The 5,620-nt window shown below is 36.0% G+C and overlaps 1 long non-coding RNA gene across 2 annotated transcripts; it reads right to left on the bottom strand.

Annotated features, from left to right (window-relative positions):
- Window positions 1–357: 357 nt before the first annotated feature.
- Window positions 358–2,117, bottom strand: LOC112940486 (uncharacterized). Of its 2 annotated transcripts, none has more exons than XR_011213378.1 (3): window positions 2,010–2,117; window positions 1,374–1,451; window positions 358–588 (listed from the first exon to the last, which is right to left on the bottom strand). It is a non-coding gene; the product is annotated as an uncharacterized lncRNA (long non-coding RNA). The 2 variants fall into 2 exon arrangements; XR_003244742.2 differs by having other exon boundaries at window positions 358–620; window positions 2,010–2,109.
- Window positions 2,118–5,620: the final 3,503 nt, after the last annotated feature.

The following is a 5,620-nucleotide window of genomic DNA, read 5'->3' as shown; positions in this document are numbered from 1 at the left end:
CAATGAGTTTCATATATTCGACCTATAACATCTACTAATTACTGCTTCCATTCATTTTTTTTAATCATATTTTACCTTTTTATGGTTAATTTAACTATTGTCAACACTAAAATGAATTAGATTTATTCACTATTTTAAAATTAAAATTTAAATATTTTGAAATATGTACGAAAAATACTATAAGATTCAAAGTTTCTCACATTAATATGATTAAAAAAAATACATATTAAATATAATATGGGTGAAAGTTTATATAATTTAACTGTCACGACCCAAAACGAGTCGTGAGTGACACCCACACTTAACCTTTTAAGTGGGCGAACCAACCAATTTAACCTAACTTACAAAATACAAGCATAACGCGGAAACTCAAATGTTACTAAATATCATTTCCCAAAATCTGAAAGTCATTACATCAAGGACATTTAATCTCCAATACTAAGTCTAAGAATATCAAATACACCAAAATAAAATAATAAAATGGTATATGTCCGAAATGATAGGACATCATGTCATGACCGAGGAACCCAACACGAGCTTGAATGGATAGCTCCCCCTGGAACTTGATATGCGGGAGACTGGCTAAAACTGAGAAAAATCAGTAGTCATAGGTACACTCGCTGCATTTTATTAAAGGAAAACAAAGAAGAAACAAGTAGGGCTTAATACGAGGCAACATGTACTGAGTAAGTATCATCGGTCAACTCAAAATAGTAACTAATACACAAAGAATAATATTATGAACTCAACTATAGCAGTTAACATGTGATAAGAAACAAACAACATGAACAAGTGTCAATAGCAATAAAGTAAGCACGTATTAAGTCAACAGTATCAAGATCACACATGAGGACTCATGCCTTCAAACCAAACCATTTTGGGAGTTGAGTTCTTTGAGATTAAGTATCTTCCATTAATTCAACATGTTTTTCCATTAATATTATCGTGTCGGAACGTGACACTCCGATCCAAGAATACCGTGTCGAAATGTGACACTCTGATCCAAGAATATCGTGTCGAAACGTGATACTCCGATCCAAAATTAGCGTGTCGGAACGTGACACTCTGATCCAAGAATACTGTATTGGAACGTGACACTCCGATCCAATAATACCATTAATTTATCATTTAATATCACCACTTTTTTATTCGTTAATAATATTTTATCGAACAAACTTTATTCAAGGCATTACTTCGATAGAGATGGTTTAAGATTACACATTCCACGGTCTCGGGATTTCAAACCAATTACAAAACACACGACCAAGCCAGACAATCACACAATCAAGTACATAGAAAACTTCACAATATCATTTAATGCATATCAGTCACTATTAAGAGTTTACTATCAAATAGCATAAACCATAACATACCTCCACCAAAGAACCGAAGTCAAGCAAGTTACTTCTGCAGTACTTTTTCTTTCCTCAATGCCTCCGAACCCTTCCAATCTATCAAGTATATGTGCATAACTTGTAAGTTAACAACTTTATAAACACTCTTATTATTTTATGTCTAACCTAGACCCATAATCAGTAAACACAAATTTATACTCAAGTTCCTAATCTTGAGGTCCATCCAAATAACTTACTTAATGACATTCAATAATATACTATACTTAATATTTAATTAACTATCTCAATATACTAAAATCAATTTGTAAGAAGATAAAACAAATTAAGATTAGGGAAAGATGGAACCTTATTAGTCAATCATTACCTGCATCGTATAGTATAAACAAATTTTATAACCTTATTAGTCAATCATTACCTTAATCATTATGTCATCATTTTCATTTAATGTAGATTCCCCCACTTTCACACAATAACCATGAGTCTGCCTTTAACAAATTTCCTTCTCCTTCTAATTAATATAACTAACATGGTTTTTCTCAGTTTTCTTTCACAATTGAAACAATAAAACGATGACAGTATAATATTGACTTGTACTCACTAATTAACCAATTATATGTATGAATAATGATCGGTATCTTGGATGAGTATTTTTACCGGAAAGGTTAGCCGCTCCAATTTCCTTTCGTTCAACGCCGCTCCATTGTTCTCCTCTTCTCCTCTCTCTCTCTCTCTTTTTTTACAGATTATTATCACCTAATTATTATATAATCAATTTTTTTAAATAAATAAATAAATAAAGTGACCCACTACTAATTTTAGTGGTATCTTCTCTAATTACTAACTAAATTAATATTTAAAACTGGCCCGCTAATTCATAAATGTAGTCACCAATAGTCCAAAATACCCGTTATAATCTATCTAAAAGTATTTTAAAAAATACAAGACTTTAGCACTGAAAACGACCAAAAGGGTCGTTACAATAGATACCAATTTACCCATTGTTCGTCCTTGAACGATCAAAGGAAGACAAGACAAGAAAGGGTACTTGTCTCAACAATTCATTCAAAATAGTAGTACCCAAGGTCTTATATCAGAATATTAAACCAACCAATTGGAGATCTATACCTCCTCCCATCCAATGGCTTAAATGGGTCCATCTCACTACTCTAGTGATAATTGTTGTTGTATGTAATTCAACTAACACCAAAACTATTTTCAATAATGGACTCTTCAACTGACTGATTCTCCAACTGTACCTTGACATGACCATCATGACAAATATTGTCACGACCCAAAATGAGTCGTGAGTGGCACCCACACTTACCTCCCTAGGTGGGCGAACCAACACATATAAACTCAAACATATACTAATAGTTCAACTATAAATAATATAAATAATGCGGAAACTCCAAAATTTATTAAGTAACCAATTTAAATAAGTTTCTAAAGTTTAATACTTATTATCCCAAAATCTGATAGTCATCACGTCAAGGACATCTATTTTCAAATTACAAAGTCTAGAAGTGTTTAAGAAACCAAAATAAGCAAAAAGATGGCCCATGTCCGAAATTCAAAGACATCAAGATGTGAATGAGAGAATCTAGTACGAGATATAATTAATAGCTCACCCTGAACTCTGAGGGCGAGTTGAAGTTGTTGACACCCCATTTTGACCCGCGTCGGTATGAATTAATTATCGAGCTTTCTAAATTTTCTAAATAATTTAAATTAATTAGTTTTATAAATTTTACAAATATAACATAATACATAATTTTCGATAATATATTATGTATACAAGTAGTATATCTTATGATTATTCCAAAAATCATCAAAATATACATTTAAATGTTTTATTAAACTAGTTTGATTTTAATTATAATTATACTTTTGAATCACTTTTTACGATTTTAATAATTATTTTACTAAATAAAAAGGGCTCGTTAATTGGTTAATGCAAAATTCGTCATTGGTTATTTATTTAATTAATCTAATTCCCTCCCAATTAACCCCAGGCCCAAGTTTCCCCTCCCAAATCCAAATTCCCAAGCCCAACAAGTTTCAGCAGCCCACCCTTTCAAGCAACCCAAACAATTCCCAACCCAAACAATTCCCAGGCGGCCCATCCCCCTCAACCCAATCCAATCCTCTTCAGCAGCCCACTCCATTTCTTTCCAACTCTTTTCAACCCAACCCACTTAAAATCAGCAGCCCAAAACCCCTCTTCCACTTTAAATCTTCAACCCACTAAACTTAATCCTACTCGACCCAGCACCCGTTTGACCCGGCCCCTTTCCTTCTTCATCCCCTTCCCCCCAAGTTGATTCCCAGAACAGCGAAACAACCCCAAAAAAAAACAGAAGCCTTCAAATCCCAAAAGCGGAAACCCCCCTCACGCGACCTCCCAGCAGAAACCCACGCGCGCCTCCCCTTCCCTCTCCCCCTTCCTTCTTTCCCAACGCCCACGCAATCCCCCTGCAAACGAAAAGCCCCCTGCGTCTTCCCACGCTCTCTCCCCCTCTCTCCTCCTCTCTCGCACGCGACTCGTACGATAGTACGCTCGCGCAGGCCTGGCAGCCGAGAAAGCTGGGAAATTTTGTCGTTGGTGGCGAGATTGCTCCACGTCGACCCTCCAGTACCACGATTGATCTCATCCCTCCATCTCCCTTTCCGTTGGAATCGTCCTCTTGGATAAGATTTCAAATTTCGAATTTGAAAGGGAGGAAAATCGTATTACCCACCCCCCCAAAAAAAAGTCGAAACCCTAAAATCTTCTATAAAACCCCCCCCTTTCCGCCTTCAGAAAAGGGGGTTGGAGGTTTTTGGGTTGAGAAATTTTTACAGAGTCGGAATCTTCCTTGAAAGTTTAGAAGAACAGTCGAGTCATTGTCTGGGAAGTTTTGGTTTCTTTCTGTATTACTTTTGCAAGAAATGGGGAGAGGATTGAAAGGCAAACAAGAGGAATTTTGGGAGGTTTCTGGGGATTCTCTTTCTTTTCTTGGGAAGTTTGCCAGCACCTTAGTGTATCTTTGAGAAGACTTGAGCGAAACTCTAGTTCGAGCATTCGAGGCAGAGGGGTGGTTCCAAGGTCGCGACAACGTCGTTTTTCTTCCTACGCTCTCTCGTCGACTCCCGTTCGCTGCTCCGAAGAAGGTACGTTTCCCACTTCGATTAGTTTTCATGGAACTCAAAATGTGACCTGTGTAGATGGCATATCTGTTGGTTTTGCTCGAACCCGAGAATATCGCGTACGATGGCTTATTTTGTTGTGCTTGCCTGCTTGTGTTAATATCTGTTTTTTCTTTTCCAAGTTCGTCATGGTGTCATTGCTATCGCCCTTTCTCTTCGAAGTAGTTCACCGTCTCTTCGTTGCCTTTTAGTCATCGTTGGGGGATATGATTATATTAGGTGTTGTTGTAGCCTAATGTGATTGTGTGAAGTCATTTCTATGATTAGTTTGGTATTTGGATTAACTCTCTGATTCGAATTGTTATGTTCAATCTGTCACCGTTTACTTAGTTACTTTTTTAAATTATGAAACAGCCATCGTTGTGGGCAAGTTGAGCTCGCATGATGTGTTTTGATTCTAAGTTCTGTCATCGTAGTCTTTTGGAAATTAGTATCTGTATTTTCGCTTCCTAAGATGATTTTCCACATGTTCTAGCTCATTCCTCTTTATTATGCTTGTATATCTTAATGTATTGTTGTGTGGCATCATTTAGGTTGAAATGATTTATATAGCCTTAAGCATCATTAAAATCGTCGGGATGTTGGTTCTGTTATTCTCGTGAACATTTGTGTAGTGTCGCATGTTAAAGAAGCCTTTGTTATGCTTGTATATCGAGATGCATTTGGAAATGCTGTATATCTTTCCTTTATTCATATTTTTTTTAAAAAAAGTTGTGTTTATTTCAGTTATTTGGTTAAAGTGCCAATTTTCATTCTTTTGTTTTTGTCGCATGTGAAAATTCCTCGCGAGTCCACTTTGGGACTCCATTCTTCTCCATGCATCTCGGAAGAGCCATGAAGGCTCGGAAAAATTTTATCGAGTCAATCCGTCAAGACAGGCGCATTAAGTCAAATTCCAAGAAGATTGAAGAAATTCGAAGGCGTCATATTAAAAGACTTTTCTTTATTATTTTGTATTTTTATTTTGTAATGGGCATAAGCCCTTGTTGTTTTACTTTCTTGAATTTTATTTGTATGTTTAGACTAGGACAGGTACGAAAGAGAAAATGGGTTAAAAACCCAAAAGCAGGTGGGTCCAA

Source organism: Solanum lycopersicum, chromosome 12, assembly GCF_036512215.1.
Source record: "Solanum lycopersicum chromosome 12, SLM_r2.1".
In the NCBI taxonomy this organism is placed as follows: Eukaryota; Viridiplantae; Streptophyta; class Magnoliopsida; order Solanales; family Solanaceae; genus Solanum; species Solanum lycopersicum.
This window is presented reverse-complemented; position numbering and strand designations above follow the sequence as displayed.